Source organism: Schistocerca piceifrons, chromosome 8 (assembly GCF_021461385.2).
Source record: "Schistocerca piceifrons isolate TAMUIC-IGC-003096 chromosome 8, iqSchPice1.1, whole genome shotgun sequence".
Taxonomy (NCBI): domain Eukaryota; kingdom Metazoa; phylum Arthropoda; class Insecta; order Orthoptera; family Acrididae; genus Schistocerca; species Schistocerca piceifrons.
Window position 1 is genome coordinate 75263102 of NC_060145.1, and position 19903 is coordinate 75283004.

At 41.7% G+C, this 19903-nt stretch overlaps 1 long non-coding RNA gene across 1 annotated transcript in view; it reads right to left on the reverse strand.

Moving 5' to 3' along the window:
* LOC124711932 overlaps nucleotides 1-19903 on the reverse strand; it is a 186272-nt gene that overhangs the window by 41104 nt on the left and 125265 nt on the right. Inside the window, exon 2 of the long non-coding RNA XR_007005544.1 lies at nucleotides 13482-13560. This is a non-coding gene — a long non-coding RNA (uncharacterized LOC124711932). The remainder of the gene's footprint in view (nucleotides 1-13481; nucleotides 13561-19903) is intronic.

Here is a 19903-nt window from a genome sequence, read left to right on the forward strand (position 1 = left end):
TTTCGACGTTGCTACACCCAGGAACATTCACTCAGTCTGGCTCGAACACTGGTAATGTCTTCATGGGAACAAGCTCAGGAATATTACGGCTTAGGCTGTTTCCTACTTCTACACAAATACTCAACAAGCAACCATACGGTGCGTGGTGGAGGGTACCCTCTACCACTACCAGTCGTTTCCTTTCCTGTTACACTCTCAAACAGAGCGAGGGAAAAACGACTGTCTACATGCCTCCGTACGAACCCTGAAGTCTCGTATTTTATGTTCGTGGTCCTCACGCGAAATGTACGTTCGCTGCAGTAAGATCGTTCCGCAGTCAGCTTCATATGCCAGTTCTCTAAATTTTTTCAGTAGCATTCCTCGAAAAGAACGTCGCCTTCTGTCCACAGATTCCTATCTGAGTTCCCAAAGCATCTCCTCTGTACTTGCATGTTGTTCGAACCTGCCTGCAAGAAATCTAGCAACCCGCCTTTGAATTGCTTTGATGTCTTCCTGTAATCCGACCTGGTGCGGATCCCAAACACTCGAACACTACTCAAGACAGCAACGCAATATTGTCCTATATGTCACCTCCTTTACATATGAACCACATTTCCCTAAAATTCTCCTAATAAAAGGAAGTCGACCATTCACCTTCCGTATTGCAGTCTTTACAAGTCGTTTAATTCCATGTCTCTTTGCAATTTTACAGCTACATTTTTAATGGACGTGACTGGGTCGAGCTGTAACTAATATTGCTTTCGAATATTATAGGACTGATTATCTTAGTCATACGCATTAACTTACATTGTTCTATCATTCACCACACCAATTAGAAACTTTGAGTCACGTTGTATCACCTTGTATCCTCCTACAGTCACTCAATGACGAAACCTTCCAGTACACCACAGTATTGTTGCTCACCCTGCCCGCCAAATAATTTTTGTATGTAGAAAATAATTGTGATCCTATCACACTATTCTGGGGCACTCCTAACGACAACCTTGTATCTGATGAACATTCGCCGTCGAGTACAACTTACTGGGTTCGATTACTTAAAAAGTCTTCAGGCCCACCACGTATTTGGGAACCTAATCCATATATTCGTGTCTTCGTCAACAGTTTGCAGTGGAGCACCGTGTCAAACGCTTTTTCGGAAAACTAGGAATATGGAATCTGCTTTCTAAAACTGCACTGATTCGTGGAGAAGTTTTCCGTCTCAAGGATATTTATAATATTCGAAGTGAGAAGGATTCTGCAACAAACCAATGTTAAAGATATTGCTCTGTAATTGAGTGGACCTTTTACCTTTCCTCGAAAGAGGAGTCACCTGTGCCTTTTTCCGGTCACTATGCGAGAGATTCGTAATGAATGTAAGCTAAGTGAGGGGCCAATGCCGTACTCTTTGTAAAACCGAATTCGGATTCCAGCCGGACCTGGCGATCTATTCGCTTTCAAGTCTTTCAGTTGTTTCTCTGCGCCAGGGTTGCTTATTACTATCTCTTCCTTACAAGAGTCTGTACGACGGTCTGACGACGGTATGTTTGTACGATTCTCCTGCGTTAACGATTTTTTAAACGTGAAATTCGGAACTGCGGCTTTCGTTTTGCTATCTTTTACTTCCACAGCAGTCAACGACTGCAGGGACAGAAGCCTTAGACTCGCTTAGTGGCAAGATATTTTGCTAAGGTATGACGGTGTAGTTGCATACTTCCTGCACCATTCTTTTTACAGACGCACGTCTCTCGTATGTCTCGTCGGAAGGATCTGCCGTCCTCATCTGTTACGCAGCGACTCCGCATTGCTTTCTTATCACAGTAAGGAATCACTGACGGTGCGCCACTTTCTAAATTAGTAACAGATTTCTTATTACCTTTCGCTTTAAAGTGTATTTGTTATCTGAGCTATCTGATGTCTTAGCAGATACACGGAAAGCTGCAGAACGCATTGTAATCTTTACTCGCTGTCGCAACGCGGTGAAGGAGATTTAATTTTCGACCGTGGACAACAGTTGTCCGAGAAACTCTTGGCAAATGTTCTCTTAAAAGATACCGGACAAGGACTGGCTCTCTGAGGATCCCATACAAACTTAGTTATGTATACAGATAGTTCGTCTATAGGTTGTGATTAGTGAGTTTGCGAGTATCGAAATATGTCAAGTAAGCGGCAGTACCTTTTGATTGCACTGACATAGAAACTTACAGTTTTTACAGCGCCACGGGACCGTAGAGTTTAGTGTTTGACGTAACTTTCAGTCTGATACCTCAATGCGTTGCTGAGGAAAACAGGTCTTAAGGAACGGACAGTCAGACATACAGACAGACAACAAAGTTAGAAAGGTTCCGGTTCACACAATGAGGTACGGAACCCTAAAAAGGAGGATTGTTGCAATTATTCATTTTGCCTTTCCACTATGTTTGTTGCTCTTTGACTAGCGCTCCAGGCTCACTATGACTATCCGAGTGCTTTCCCTAGAAAACAGCCCATTTTAAGATATTATTTGGGTGCTTATGATCTTAGCTGTTTTGCACGCTAAAGCCTTAGCATACCAAGAGTGAGATAAACATCGCAGACAACGCCAGAACTGAGGGGATACTGTATGTAGGCTACACACCTTGAGTTCTGATAACTGTACAGATTTTGTGTCGGGCAGTTAGACTGGAGGTGTGTAGGCTTCTTCGTCTACATCGCTACTCAGCAGCTGCTACGGTCGCAGGTTCGAATCCTGCCTCGGGCATGGATGTGTGTGATGTCCTTAGGTTAGTTAGGTTTAAGTAGTTCTAAGTTCTAGGGGACTGATGACCACAGATGTTAAGTCCCATAGTGCTCAGAGCCATTTTACTCAGCAGCTGCTGCTGCCGCTGCCGCCGCCGCCGATGGTGCCTTGTGGCACGGGCAGCGTTCCCGCCTTGCTGGGCGCACACCGCGTCTTAAGGCCGAGCCGAGGCCGCTATCGCTTCTCGCACCCGCGTGCCTTCCCTTCCCTTCCCTCCGCTTCGCTTCCCTTTCCATTCCTTTCCTTTCCATTCCTTTCCCCTTTGTCGGTGATATTTATGACGAGCGCCTGGGCGTCGCAGCGCGTTCTGCAGCCTAAGGGATCCGCCCGCAGCGCGATATTTTGTCACCTTTTCTTTTAAATTACACCTTACAATTCCCTTATAAATATATGTTTCTGTTTTGCTCCGGCGCCCGCTCCCAAATATCTTGTAGCGTTTGCCGGCGCCTTGTTACAAGCCCGGGCCTCGCCATTCTGGCGCCCCCTGGCCACCCATCAACCCCGGCGCGCTGTACTCTGGGTAATAACAGCCGCCGTGTCGCCGCTCGCTGCCGACTGTCGCCACCTATCCCCCTCCCCCCCCCCTCCTCACCTCCAAGCCCCGTTAACAAATAGCTCTTCCCTAAAACCACTTTTTAAATTTCCTTCTTCGTGTTCAGCGGAAGAGGAGCGATAATTTATTCGCGAAACTCAGAAACGCGAACAGAAACGGCGAGAGATGCGGAAATGGTGTCTTAGGACCCGCTGTACTTCACTTAAACTAAATGGTTCTGCTCCGGCCGTTTCTCCTTAAAGTTGTGCTGCTGATCTCCAATGAGGGCCTGATGCCATAAGACTGGTAAAATGTAAGATGCTCGACCGACTCTCAACATTAACTTCGTAGAGGAAAATAAATCCTTTTTCTCTTTAGCTCTGTGATGTTATCACTTCCTCTCTACATATTCACCCTGCAGTGCGACACATTTATCCCAGCGATGAACGAATTGGAGCAGAGCTTGATTACCAAGACTGTATTTTGGCTGTTATGGACACGTGCCACCTCGAAAATCACCTCGTCGTCATTCTCAAAATGAATGCTACGTAATGGTTTCTTCATCCACAAAAGAAGAAGTCATTGGGTGCCACGTCAAGAGAATAAGGGCCTGAGACAAAATTTGATAGCCCGAAGAAGCAGTATGTCAGAGTGTGTCCTGTTCAGAATGAGGTGGGATATTCGTGGAGCAGAAACACCACCTTTAATAGTTTTCTGGACCCTTAGTCTTGTCAGCTTCCCATAATTTCTTCAGAAGATTTTAATAGTATGCTTCTGTGACTATTTTCCACTTAAAAGCATAATCTGTTAATACCACACCACGTAGTCCCAAATAACACTCAGGACCTCCTTGCCCGATGATGGCTGGGTCTCTGCCTCTTTCGCCGGTTATGACTCCACAAGTGTCCAGTGCTTGATTTGCTCCTTTGTCGGGGGTCATAGTAATACATTCAGCACTCGCCTGTGTCTATTAGGCAACTAGAACATAGGCCTGACACATAGGAAATTCCGCTACTGCATCGGCTCATGGCTTTTTAAATGGGAGTGAGCAGTGGTGGAACTTAGAGGACGGCGACCTGACATGTTTTTCACAGAAACTTGGACTGCCACTTCGACTTCCTCACTCAGACTTGTTTCACCACACTGAAAGTGCTTCAAGAACCTGCCAACTCTGTCATATGGTAGCGTATTGTTGTCGAACACACACCATCAGCATTGTTCCCCTTCCAATGCAGAGAACAAACTGCTGTATGATGCTGCAGTTTCTCAGTGGGCTACATCATTTTCTTACGGCTCCTCTAGCGACGTGCTAGGGAGCTACGATACGGGTACTGTAATGCGTACCAGGACTGCAGATTTGTACGGGGTGAGTTCAGAAAGTAATGGAACGATTTTTTTGAAAAGCAGGTTGGTTTTATTCAGAATTCCAATACACCATATTATTCCCCACTCTCGTGGGTACAAAACCCTGTTTGTCAACGCAATCTCGGTTCATTGAAATGGCCTTACGCCACCTTACTGGGACGGCCTGTAAGCCCCTAAGGTATCACTCTACTGGTCGACGTTGGAGCCAGCATCTTGATGCCTCAATACCCTTCCCATATCCACGTGCTGCTGAGTGGATCCTTCACGGCGCCCAGCAGATGGTCTTTTGTTCTCTTTATGGTCTTCTGTCAGACGACGAGTAACTCAGCCGGCACACACCTTTCGCGAGTGCCATAAATGGTAGGCGAGAGCACTAGCAACAGAGACGTCCAGTTGTGCAGCGAGGTGTTTTATTGTGATCCGTCGATCATCTCGAATGAATATGTAAGCCCATTGCAGCATTGAAGGAGTCACAGCTGAGTATGACCGGAAGGCACGCGGAAGATCGAACAGGTTTGCGAGACCACGTTGCGATGATGACAGACGCCTCGCCCAACGACTCATCGTACTTTTGTTCGCTGCCAGGTCTCCGTAGACATTCCGCAAGCGCATGTAAATGTCTCCGATGCTCTAGGTTTCCACCTCCGTTCCACTATCTTCTAACTACATCTAGTGGGGGAAATGTAGCCTTTACCCGAAGGCATTTACTACTACCATCTGAGGGTAAAGAAAGAAAGACTGCAGGATTTTCTTTATTGCCATCTAGGTTTCCACCAAAAGAAACTCAATGACACCTCCGTGCTTGGAACGCACTTCCTTGACAGACACCATTTTGAATGTTATGTATAGTGCCGCCAACTATCGGAACTTTTTGAAACTATAGGGCTTGAAGCAGGAATATTCCACAATGTTCCGACGGAAGTTTTGCATTTTTTCAACGCAAACTGTCCGAGAAAGAAAGTGTTGCCTTGCTTATTGAATGCCCCTCATGCACGCAACCAAAAAATGTTCATTATATAACTTAACATTTTGTTGGTTAATAACATTGTATGACTGTCTGCCGTACTTCTTTGTTCACTCAATTGTATTTATTGTTTCCAGCTCAAATACTATCGATTTCGAAGTTACAAGTCTCCATCATCAAGCAGGGAGACACGGGAATCGATGTACATACACTTCATACACTACTCTTTGACATGCGATACATAAACGCAACTTTGCAGGAAAGAGAAAAAACTGGACAGGGTTACCACACTAATGGATTCACAAGGCATCACTTTAAAACAGAATTTAGCTTAGAATTTTTCGTTCGTATTTTACTAGATATCAATATGACACTGCAGATCATTTTTCTGCAGTTTTTGATACCAGTAGTGCAAAATGATAAGAAACGCGACTTACGAAGTGTCACATGCTAAGGAGCGATATAGCGTCCGATCAAGTGGATGAGTGAACTGCTTACCATCCATGTATGAAAAAGCACTTTTAAACCCTAACGGTCAGTTGTACGTGATGATACATGGACAGGTGATGTCCCTGAAGATGAAGCCGTGCGACCAAAAAAATCGATAGTATTTAAACCCGGAAAACAATAAATACAGCTGAGTGGGCAAAGAAATTGAAAGATGGGAATAATAATTGTTAGTACCCTCCTTGAAGTTCTTAGCCGTCCCCACCATCTTCCGTTACTGTGGATGCTACGCGATCTGCATTTAGGTTTATCGTGGTTTCTCTAAATCGCTTAACAAAAATGTCCGCATGATTTCCCTGTGAAGCACACAGCCGGTCTCCTTTCCCAACCTTTCCCGATTCAAGCTTGTGCTCCGTCTCTGATGACGTCATTCCTTTCTCGTAAGGTGCTGACAAATCAAATGACAGTGGCGTCAAGCGCTGCTCTTTCTGCGTATCGAGGAATTCTTACGGGAGATTACCATTATCGTCTACAGCCCATAGGGTACACTACGTGACCATAGCTGCCCACTGGGTAGCATAGCTATCCACTGCACATTAACGATAAAAGAAAACTGCAAGTAATATAACGAGAGCATCAACACTTCCCATTGTTACTGAGTGTCAATAAATACGTATCCTAACATGCGTAGAAAATCAATATGCCAGAGATGTTGCACTGCTCTTTTTTTCCATCAGTCTTCTGACTGCTTGATGCGACACAACACGAATTCCTTTCACACGCCAACCTCTTCATGTCTGAGTAGCTCTTGCAACCTACATCCTCAATTATTTGTTGGATGTAATCCAGACACTGTCTTCCTCTACAGTTTTTCTCCTCTACCGATCCCTGAAGTACAATCCAAATTATTCCATAATGTCTTAATGCATTTCTTGTCATAGTGTCCCTTCTTCTTGTCAACATTATCCACATGTTCCTCCTCCTAAATTATCATTACCTGTATTCTCTATGGCGAAAATGGAAAACCACCAGCTGGAGAAAGGAATCACGACAATGAAACTATGTGTAGTAGCGGGGCTCGAACCCGGATTTCCCGTTTATCGCGAGCGGTCGCCTAACCATTTGGCTATTCGTGCACACTCAGGACGAGACCTAAACTTCCGTATGTCGTCAACCATGCGTCTGCAACCTGTACTCGTAGATCCATTATGTATATTTCCATACAGGTCAGTTATTTTACTTGAGAGTCGCCTGCCCAGTGTCGGCGGATAAATACGATATTCCAGAGTAACCCAGACACTGCAATAGCGTATCGTTTCGTATTGTCCTTTATTATCAGTCCTCCCAATCTTTAACATCATTCTATAGCACAACATTTCAAACACTTCGTTTTCTTGTTTTTCGGTTTTCCCACAAACTGTGATTCATTTGATTTTCATACAGTGCTGTGCTCCAACCGTGCGTTATCAGAAATTTCTTCCTCAAATCAAGGCCAATGTTTGGTACTAGTATTCTTTTGGGCAGAAATGCCCTCTTTGTCTGTGCTAGTCTGCTTCTTTTATGTCTTCCTTGTTTCATCCGTCGTGTGTTATTTATCTTCCAAGGTAGCAGATTTTCATCATTTCATCTATTTCGTGCTTCCCAATTTTGATTTTAAGTTCATCGCTAATCTCATTTCTGCTACTCCTCAGTACTTTAATCTTTCTTCGATTTACTCTCAATCAGTAACAGATGCTGAATGGACTGCTCATTGGGTTCTGCAACGTTACAGTTCTTCCTCGCTTTCACCCAGGACAACAATGTCATCAGCGAATCTTAACACTAACGTTATTTCATCCTCAATTTTTACCCCACGCCTGAATCTATGTTTTGTTGTCATCACTACGTCTTCGATATATAAACTGAACACTAAGGGAAAAAGTTACATCCCTGTATAAAAACTTTCTAATGTGAGCACTAAGTTCGTAGTCTTCCATTCTTATTTTTTCCTCTTAATTCTTCTACAAACTATAGACTATCAACCTAATTTTCATATGAATATCGAACATGTTGAACTATTGCACTTCGTCAAAAGCTTTTCCTATCTAGACAAATCCTATGAACGTGCCTTTTTTTCTTAATCTACCTTCCATTATCGTTCTTAACTTCAGAACTTCCTCTTTGGAACTTTTATCTTTTCTAGAGCCAAACTGATTGTCATCAAACAGATCCGCAGTTTGGTTTTCCATTCTTCTGTATATTACTGCTGTCAACAGCTAAGACGCGCGAGATCTTAAGCTGATTGTGCAACAATTCTCAAACTTGTCGGCTCTTGTAGTCTTCGGAATTGTGTGGGTGATGTTATTCCGAAAGTCTGATGGTATGTCCACAGTTCCATAGAGCCTACACATGTACATGAATAGCCGTTTGCTCCTTGCCACTTCCCCCAACAATTTTAGTAACTCCGAAACTATGCCCGCTGCCTTATTTAATCTGAAGTGTTTCAAAGCACTGACCAACTCAGACTGTAATTCTAGATCCCCTGCGTCGTCCGTATCGACTTCCACTTCTTTTATCACATCAACGGACATTTTCTCCCTCTTGCAAAGGCTTTCAGCCCACTGTTTTCACTTGTCTGCTCTCTCCTCTGCCGTTAACGGTGGCATTTGTCCTGCACTCTGCATGTTAGCGCCTTTGCTTTTAATTTCATCGAAGGTTGTTATGACTTTTCTATATGCTGAGACAGTCCTTTTCTGCAGGCATTTCGCATTAACTTCCCTACACTTCTATTTATTCCAGTCTTAAGTGACTTACACTGGTATTTCTTCATTCGTATCTATTCCTGTACATTTTTGTACTTCATTCTTTCGTTGATCAATTGAAATACTTCTTCTGTTAACCAAAGTTTCTTTCGCAGTTACTTTTGTATCGGCATTTATCCAATTCATGTAGTTGCCCTTTTTATCGATTTCCATTCCTGTTCAGCTGAACTGTGGTGTTCATTCTCACATTATCTGCACCGTCAGATAACTTCTCATAATTCCTCAGTACCTCAGTATCACATTTCCTTTCACGTTCATTCCTCTTAGACTTCAGCATATTCTTCATCATTACTAAATTATGGTCTGAGTCTATATCTGCTAGCGGATACACCTTACAGTCTAATAGGTGATTTCTGAATCTCTCTATCATATAATACAACTGGAATCTTCCCCTGTCTTCAGGCGACTTCGAAGTATGCCTCCACTTCTTGTGACTTTTGAACAGTGTATTCGCTGTTATCTGCATGAGTCTACTGCAGAACTCAATTAGTCTTTTTCCTCTCTCATTCCCACTACTTCTCTTGTAACACCGTCTTCAATTCCTTCCCGTACCACAGCGTTCCAGTCCCCCATGATTATTAGATTATCATCTTTTACATACTGAGTTACTCGTTCAGTGCCTTCCTACACTTTCTCTGTCTCTCAATTTTCTGCATGTGACCTCGGCATGTGTACCTCAATCATTGTTGTTATTGGTTTACTGTTGTTTCTCAAAACAATAATTCTATCACTGAATTGTTTAGAGTAACTTACTCGCTTACTTTTCATTCTCTGCCATTATTGACCTTATCCTACAATCGTCTGACCAGAAATCCTTACCTTTTTCCTGTTTCACTTCGGTGACCCTTGCTATAGCAAGATCCAATTCTTGCATTTTACTTTCGAGATTTTCTAGCTATCCTGGCACATTCAGACTCCTGACATTTCACTCTCCTGTTCGTAGAATGTTACCATTTCATTGGTCATTAAACCTAATTTTACACTGTTACCTCCCACTTCGTGTTTCCCTCTCGGAGATCGGAATGGGGTACAAATCCGGAATTTTGTGCCGATGGAGGGATCATAATGCCAGTTTGTTAATCAGACCACGTGTCCTGAGGTTACACACTGTATGTCTTCAGTGAAGTGGTTTTCAGAGCATCTGCATCTTCGTGCCGTTGATCATTGTTGATTCATCCGCTTTTTTAGGGCAGTTTACCACCCCAATATCTAGAGGGTGATCCGAACCACTCTTCGCTCCATCGCTCTCTTTGACAAGACTGTTGGTTAATCGAGGATGACTCCATCTACCGGAATTATCTGGTCGCACTCGCTGATGATTTTTATTAAAAAATTTAAGCAGTGGCTGGGGCTGAAACCGGGAAGAAGGACGTAAGAGGCGCTACGCCTAGACCCTTGCGAATTACATATAGATATTGGACGATAATTGCTTTACTGCCACATCTTACTGCAGATACTTTTTTCATGTGGTTTCTTGTTGTTCTTACTTTCCTATAAGTACTCCCCCGTACTCACCCCTCTTCCACCCTCTTACGTCCCCATCAATCAGCTATAGAAGGCACAAAGATCAGAGAAGGCAAGGACCGATTGCTTCGTATAGGAGAACTCAATCTTACTTAAAGTATACTATCATTTCATCTACATTAAATTTTACTATGTGGTTATCTGCTGCAAGTCGATCCTAGAAAATGGAAGTAGCTGTGTAGCATCATTTCTTTGTCTCATGTGATGTAATCATATCGATTTAAAATTTTTGTTACCCAGTTTTGCGTTACACGCTTGATATTCCGCAACTCCGCAACTACGAAAATTTCTCCACAGTGCATCACCACCACATAGAAAGAATTCCGTATTCTAGAATGCGGTCGCGTACAATACTATTTCCTTATATTTATTGTCCACTACAATCTTTATACGCTGTCTGAATCAGATTTCAAAACAGTTAAGATTGTACATTGTACATAGTATTTTATCTGCTCCTTTCTTTGTCCTTCCCAGTTTGCGTCCATGGGTGCTCTGGAATGCTGTGATTAATCGATCAGATTGCAATGCGTTTTTTTTTATTTCTTATTTTTTTTTGTCATGGAAGATCCTATTTACTTTCGTTTACACATTACATTTTTGTCAATCTCATTTTCTTATTGCTTAGTAATTGTGCTACATAGTCACAAGCAACCATCTATTTACTATCATTTTTAACAAATGATGCATCCAACCCGCTTTGATAAGCTTCTTTCTGAAGACATGCAGGTTATCATATCGACTTCAGCTCGATAACTCATTGAATCTTATTACTTAATACTAATAGCAAATCTGCTGATGAAGCGATAGCCCTTTTCTTGAAACCTAAGGAAAAGAAAATCAGTAACCGTTATTTCATTCGATACCCTTGGATTTTCATTGTAGATGTTTAACCACTCTGAATTCCATGGTGATAAGCCAACCAATGTGTGATTTTGTGGATCTACGCAAGCAGATACTGTGACGTGTGCCACAAACTGTATCATTTTACGCCAGAGTACGGACGATCTGCGTTGTACTCATGTTCTTTAAATAGTTCATTCTTTATACTATTATCATGCTCTGCATTACGGAGAAATATGTTCTTATTTGTGCTTCTTTAAGTTTTTTTTCAGCGTAATGAGCATTCAGTGAGGTTTCGGGGTTGCAGTCGGATAATGTAGGCGTATAGTCGGGATATTTCGGCTGACGACTATTCAGTCAGCTTCAGGTGAATATTTTACGTCTTTCTTGGCTTACAATTTAATAGCACTTGTCCTGCTGTTTTCATACTTTTTTGAGTTTACACTTATATTAAAATATATAAAAGAGAAAAATACAAAAATATGTCACATGCAAAGCTTCTATCTATTCTTTGCAATGAGTACCAATAAACAAAGTAAATATCTACTCTACTGTATTTGTGGATTGCTTTATTTCCATTTTGCTTCATTTGGCAACTATATTTAAAGGATGGACAGGGACTTCGTAATTGGTAACATTAGAGCTTACATGCAACATTACAACTTGGTCACATGGTTGAATAAGTGTATATTGAAATTGTTTGTTCTAATAGTCGTTAAATCAATAAGTAATTACGTTATGCGAGGTTCGATTCATGATAGTACCAATAAATAAAGTAAAGATCTACTCTACCATATTTGTGGATTGATTTATTTCCATTTTGCTTCATTTGGCAACTATATGTAAAAGACGCACAGGAACTTTGTAGAACTTACATGCAACATTACAGCTTGGTCAGGTGGTTGAAAAAGTATATATTGAAGTTGTCTGTACTAACAGTCGTTAAATCAATAAAAGATAAAATTTGTCTATATGAGATAAAACAGAATACACTTTTTTCGAAAACTTCCTCCTCATGTGACGTGTACTTTTGGAAGCGTATTCAGTTGCTGAGCAAAACTGAATTATTTGGACATTTGTTGCGCATGTGACCAGTGTCGTGAAATAAAATTTTAAACTTCCTGAAATACAAAATTTGAAACAAAGAAAATGAACCTAATAAAGTGCCAAAAGAAACAAATTGTGCGCTCAGTGAAAACGTATAACTAAAACTCGGTACCGAAGGTCATTATGAACGATGCGTGTTATGGAGTGAAATGTTAGACTGAAAATATCTACAAAAGTAAATTACTTGTCTAATCGGAGGAAAATAGCTGTCCGAAATTACCCATACTGTCCACTGAAAAGTAAAGTACTTGCTACTGCGACGCCTTCCAATCCTGATTACACATTGTTTCACCAAGAATGCAAGATGAGATCTGTTCTGAAATTAAAGTGACTTACCTCTTGGTCTCCATGCTGCTTTTATGTTTCTGGAGTACCGATGTTCTCGAAAGCAAATACAAATCAGCAGGCGCAGCAGCTAAAGATAGATAATCTACTCTAAATACTTCTTGTCAGAAACAATCTGCTGCTTCGTGTGGCGCAAGGTGCAATACACACACGATAAAAATTAAAAACTTTACTATGAATCATGGAGGTGGGTTTTACTTTAAAGAGACACGTTTTTAAGAAATCAAACTCTGATTGTTGACAAAAAGACCGCACAACATAGGAAGACTCTAATAATCATGAAATTCTCGCACAACAACGAAACTACAAACATACCTTTAAAATTCCTCCAAAATATCCTCAATTAACATAAGTAACAAGAAAGTATTAAATGAATTTGCGTCTCCAGAATAAAGTATTCCCGATAAATTCCCCCAGATTTACAGTAACAGACCTCATTCTCTGAAAAACTCAATTGCTCGCTGCTGTGCCTCAAATAAGAATGTCTCAGCGCTGCACAACTGACTAACAAGACAACCACGGATAAGACTAAACACAGAGTCAGGGATCTTCTTCACTACTCATGCAGTGTGCTCATTCATCTTTGTCTCAGAACAGTAAAGCTGAATTATTTACAATTGCAGAAAACATATGAGAACTTTACAGTAACGTATCAGTAGTCAAGATGAATTCAAGAAAGAAATGCGATAAAAAACTGCTGTAAACCAAGGATAAATTGCGAAGAAATAGATTCACAGAACATTATTTCTTTCTTCAAAACCATATCGACTCTTAATTAACAGAAAAAACAGCCATAGTTACCTGTTAGAGATAGGTTCTTTAGTTCATATTAACGTCAGTCAGTGTTCTCCGGCTGACCAGGTCATTATCCATATGTTACCTGAAACAATGAAAGATGAAGTTGGAACGTCATGCTGGTTGCATTTAACTGATTAAGAATTCTTGGAGAGCCACTTCTGCTATTAACATGGCATTAACAAATCCAGAATGTACACAACAAACTGGAAACTGTAGTAGTTAAAAGATATCCAGTTCTCAGTTACGGAGATTTTTGTACTAGAGTACGCAGCATCTATCTCAGGAGTTGTGCATACATTCGAAGAACAGTACATCAACAAAAATGGTGACTAACTTATACGGTTTGGTACCTTCAACCAGTTGAAGGTCATTAACACATTTTTAGGAAAAAAGAGAAACATAAGATTATATGGACTACTAGGAGTCATAGATCTATAATAAACTACGTAATCGCAAACGACAGGATATGTAATTAAGATCAAGATATAACACACGCACACTGAGGAAGCGATATCTGTTCAGGTCACTGTTTAGTTATCGCAACAGTTTCAGTGATAGCGAAGGGGAAGAAACTTCGACCAAGAAGACAAACAAAGTATGAAGATGTCACTAAGATGTACCTTGTAGAATAAGTAGATTTTCGAAAATTTTATCAAAGTCATCGACAGAAATATTTACAAGACACTCAAATAATCCAGGAAAGAATGGCAGAATATTAAATAATGAATAGGAAGCGGCATATGAGACATTGGGAATAAAGAACGTTAGGAAAAAGAAAGGAATAAGAGTTTGGAATTAAATTATCGCAAAAGTCGTTGAAGAAGAGGATACAGGACACAAAAAATTCCTGCAGAATAAAACACCAGACAATGAAGACGAGTGTAAGCGAAAAAGTAACCACGCTTAACAAATAACTAGGCTACCACACCGTAAGTCATAGATTCATTTTATAACTACAGTAGAGTAGGATACATGTGGAGGAGATATCAGTTTTTTTTAAAAAAAACGTCAAAGAAGCAACTGTGAAAATTATAGATTAATTTGCCTCCAAAACTCAGCCTACAAAATGTTTGGAAAAATAATTAATACTTCGTATAAAAACCGTAACAGAGATCCCTTTATTAGATGAGCAAAGTGGATTGCGGAAATGCCGCTTACGCAGTGATAATATAGTTTAGAGACACATATAGCTTTATTGAATCGAAAAATATTTTGACATAGTGAACGGAAAGGACGTAATGATTAAAGCTGGATTTCCTATACAACTTACTGCAGCTATGAAAATATTATACAAGAACACAAAAGTAATGATAAAAGTCGGCAATAATGAAACTGCTGAAATCGCAACCAACAAGGGACTTAAACAGGGCTATAGCCTTTCTCAAACCTCATTTAATGGATGTATAAATTATTTGATTAAGAACTGGAAACAGGTAGTAAATTCGGGTGTACAAATTAAATAAATATGTTAATATCATTATGAATCCTGACAAAAGTAACAATTTTGGAATAAACTAAAAATGAGCTACAGAAATCAGTGTATAATAGAGCATATAACCTTCGTATACCCGTGGAGGAAATTGCGATCATGGTTCATCATAGGAAACGCTATCCCCCCCACTACCAACCACGCTCGAAAGTACTAATAGATAATACACTACTTGAGCAGATATCCAGATTCAGTTTTTTGGGATGCGATATAAGCTACCATGTGGACAAGAATGCAGCAAATATCATTCAATAGACTGAATGGTAAAGAAAGCATTCCGGAACAAAATAATAAAAGACACAAAATTAAAATTTTATAAAACCGTGGGTACTCCTGTATTGCTGTGTGAAAGTGGGTGATGGATCCTTAAAGAAGGAGATAAAAGTAAATTACAAGAATCGGAAATGAGATGTCTCAGGAAGTGAGAGGTGTTACTGGGAAAGACCTTACAGGGAATGGCGCTATTAGGAGTTAACTAGATATTTATAATGTTAATGAAAAGACTGAAGAAAATAAAACATTGTTAAAATATCACCTACAGATAGTGAGTGTAGAGAATCCCACGTTAGGCCATGTTTTGTCAGCCAAGAGTAAGAAGGGGCGAGGGAAGATCTAGCATGAGGTGGCAGTGAAAAATGAAAACGGAGCAGACACAAGTGCCTAAACCTTGCAGTGCAGGAGAAGCTGAAGAAAACCTCAGCAGATTCTTGATGAAGGTACTACATGCCAGGGCGATTCTACAGCAGGCACCGCTCATAAGCCTTCAGTTTCATTTGCCTATAGTATTTGGCAGTCTTCTAACAGCTGCTCCGAGCTGTGCGTTACTCATGGCTACGGACATACGGAGTGCTATGAGAGTACTGCACACATCGCGACACCGAGTCCTTGTTTGTGATGTATTTCAAGACGAGGATTTATTATGTGCGCAAGTCACGTTACTTTCTTCATTCTTTCTGAAAATACAGTAGGAGGCATAATAATGACCAAATAGAATCGTGCTGCTTACTATTCCTATCATGACAACGTTTCGTCAGAACCAGGTGGCTCTAGTGTCTGCAATAATATTTGAATGTGCCTCATTTCACCCACGCAGGCATCATATAAAAATTTAGTGCCTGTGCTTTGGTTATTTTCTTTCTCCTCCTGTGCTTTCGTTTTAAAACGCTGCCTCCCACCGAGAAAACCAAAGTACACTTCAGGTGCACAATATGTTGTGGACAGTTTTCTGAAATAGGAAAGGGATTGTTATTATTTGTCTTCCAAAGGGAAAAACAATAAGTGCCGTATAATATAGAAGCTATCTGGGCCAATGAAAGAAAAAGTTTGTGAGTAGAGCCTAGACTGAAAAGTATCGATGGGAACACAGGGAAGTTAAGTATAGTTGTTCCCCAGTCTCTCCTGTGCACCACTTGACTTCACGCATTCACTAATGTAAAACAAATTTGTAGCTGTCAAACGTTTTGTGTCCAGTAGATATGTTGCAGCAGCAATATTTCAGAGCCATTCCAGAATCTCATTAATGATGGAATCAATTAGCTAAAAGACACGTTGGGCAGAATTTGTTAACCCATGACGGGACCAAGTAAAAACCAATTTCATTTTTATCTACATCAGCATAAACATATAAAACCCGCAAGCCGTCTTATGTTGAGTGGGAGGGCGGAGGGTACTTTGTGTAACACTCCTAACTCTCCCCCTCCCCCTTCCCTGTTCCAATCGGGAATGGCCCACGAGAAGAAGAACACGAAGAACACTTCTTGGTAAATCTCCTGTGAGCGATTAGTTTTATATAGTCCACTTTGAATCGCTCGGTACACATACTGTTCGATATTGTGTGGATGTGACTGCTTCCATTGATTTCTCTGCCATCGTGTAATGATACAATAAAGGGACATCTTGCCCAATAATGCGTAACACGTTGCATTTGTTATGTTGGGGGGTCAGTCGCCAATCCCTGTCGTCCATCCCATTTCAAGGACGCTGCAGTAGGAACAAAGGCTGTAGTTAGCTCTCTGTATGAACCCTGAATTCTCTCATTTTCCCGTCGTGGTTGTCCAGTGACATTTAAGCGGGAAGGATTAACAGTTTGCCTGACTCTTGTTGGAGAACACACTCCCGGAATTTGAACAGCCTCTCTAGTGTTGTCTAACACTGGAGTGCGACAAACTACTTTGTAACCCGCCAGTACTTAGCAGAATTCCCCCCCCCCCCTCCCCACCTCCTGATCACGAAACGCGCCATTCTTCAGTGGATATTTTCTGTATATTAATCCTATCTGGTAAGAGCCCACAACTGAAGAGCAGTTCTCGAGAATCGATCCAACAAGTGGTTTGTATACCACTTCTTCCGTGGTTGAGCCACATTTCCTTGTTAATTCATCTAAGGAACCTCATCCTGGCGTCTGCTTTTCCTACAGTTAGTTTTATTCGGTCGTTCCACTAGAGGTAGCTCGGATGTTTGTTGCAGGTATTTTACGGTCGCTACTGTTTCCAGTGATCAATCGCCGATAGCGCAAGCGAACAGTAATGCGTCTTTCCACTAACTTAAGCGTGACACGATACATTAATTTTCTTAATGAGTTGACTACAAATCCTCATACAAGCGTGGAACCTGTGCAGGTTTCCTGAATCTCACTGCAGCTTTCTGACACTGGAACTTGCCCATGTACAACAACAGACGCCAACAGCCTCATGATATTTCCGACGTTATCAACCATACTCACAAGAAACTTTCACATCTGATGATATCGCGTCCTTAAGAACGGCGTGTTGAGTTTGCGATGGTGTAAGGTGGTTCAAATTTGGTGGCTATATCGTACTAATGACAGACGAGGTCAGCTCTGTAATGCTCCAGCAAAACTGTTCTCAACCTGTACTTCCACCTCTGTGCCCTGTCGCACAACAAGACACCCAACACTCTGCGTTCGGCATGTCTACAACATCAGCAGGAACCGATAGAAAGGTCACCCCCAGGTCTCAAACAGGAATAAGCAAAGCTAAATCAAGGTAAGGCTGAGTTTTATTACAGTAGTCATGCTTCATTTACAACATAATGATGATTTGCTGCCGGCCGGAGTGGCCGAGCGTTTCTAGGCGCTACAGTCTGGAACCGCGCGACCGCGGTGCCAACAAACAACCTTATCTTTTCCGCCGCCCGAAGTGGCCAAGCGGTTCTAGGCGCTACAGTCGCAGGTTCGAATCCTGCCTCGGGCATGGATGTGTGTGATGTCCTTAGGTTAGTTAGGTTTAAGTAGTTCTAAGTTCTAGGGGACACTGATGACCTCAGATGTTAAGTCCCATAGTGCTCAGAGCCATTTGAACCATTTTTGATGATTTGCTTTTCGGTAGCACAAGTTAATTCACACGCTAATTATTTACACGAAAATGGCTAGGCTGCAAATTGACCCTGCAGAGGCAAAATCCATGCCAGCGCAACAATGTTAGGAACTGCTACACTCAAAACCTATCCACCACCTCGCGCCACCTCGCGTGTGTCGAAGCAGAAGTCGTGCACATCCATCGCTCACGGGGGTCCAGGAAGAAGTGAAGTTTTCTACAGGTATCGGCTCTGGACAGGTTCACTCAACGAATGTTTGTGCCAACCAGTCAGGGATCTGTATCTCCCGCCACGCTACTTTAACAATATCATCTTACAGGAGCTGCTGTTTTAAAAAAATAATAAATCTCTCTAGATGATTCGGTAGGAGCCAGACCATCTTTGTTTGCATACCCCGAATATTTCAACTTTTCTTGTTACTAAACAGGCCATACGCATTGAAGTGCAGGGCTGTGATTTGTTGCCTTTCGATTTCTCGGTCTCTATTATTTTAGGTGCACAAGGCAGGAAGAACCGTTGCCTGTTGTTGTCATGGCGCCATCCTGCCGGCGGAGTTACGCTGCGTCGCACACCTTCCACCTTTTTACAAAGGGCTATTGTGTCTCTCTAAGCCCTCGGCCACTTTGGCCAGCTACTTTCTATCGGCCTCCGTCCTCACGCCGATTTTCAGCGTTCCCACTGCACGTGACATTAAACTGGTTTTCTTTTTATTTATTCTCTCCGTGCAATTATTAGTTGTACTCGCTAGAAAGCCCTAAATGCAGGAACGAAGCTGATCTGATTGTCCATACCTGCGGAACTGTGTAGGCTGGGGTTGAAATACTGTATATAGCCTAGTATGAACACTTCTCTAAACGGTGACAGTCCCTGAGTTTCCAAGGATTACAGGACCAACCTGGACGCCATTAACTGATGTCCACGAAACACGATTGCGTGACCAGAAAGTTGAGGTATGGTGTGCAGTGTCTGTGCGCCGCATTATTGGTCCCATCGTTCTTCATCAGACGATGACTCACGATGACTTAGCCGCATTACATTGCCAACATTTTGACACAATTTGTGGCTGCATTAAAGGAGGAGCAAAATACCTATAATTACTTCCAACAGGATCTAGCAACTGCCCATACAGCGGACCGAGTCTTGGAGCACATTTACACAATCCTCACTCCTGGCGGAGTTATTAGCAGAGGTCAGTCTGGTCGCGGCCTTAGCTGGACATCGCATCACCTGACCTGTCAGCGTGTGATTACTTTGTGTGGGGAGCCCTCAAGTCTAAGGTGTATCGTAACAACCCTCATAGTCTTTAAGAACTGCAGCAGAACATTTAGTATGAGTCTACAGCTTTGATCCGAATCAAGCAACTTGCTGAGCAGGGCCCAAATCTGCGACAAGATTAGTAGCGTTGACTTTCAACATCTGCTATCGTCATGTTAATACCGTATTTCCTTTCCTCTGCTGTGTTTCTTTGTACCCTGTAGCTCTGTTCTCCGAGTCACATTAATTTGCTCCACCCTGTACACAATACTGCATAAACCAGCAACGTTCTGACGTTATGAACTTGTAAGTTATGATACACAAAACTTTTTGCATATTCAAGCAT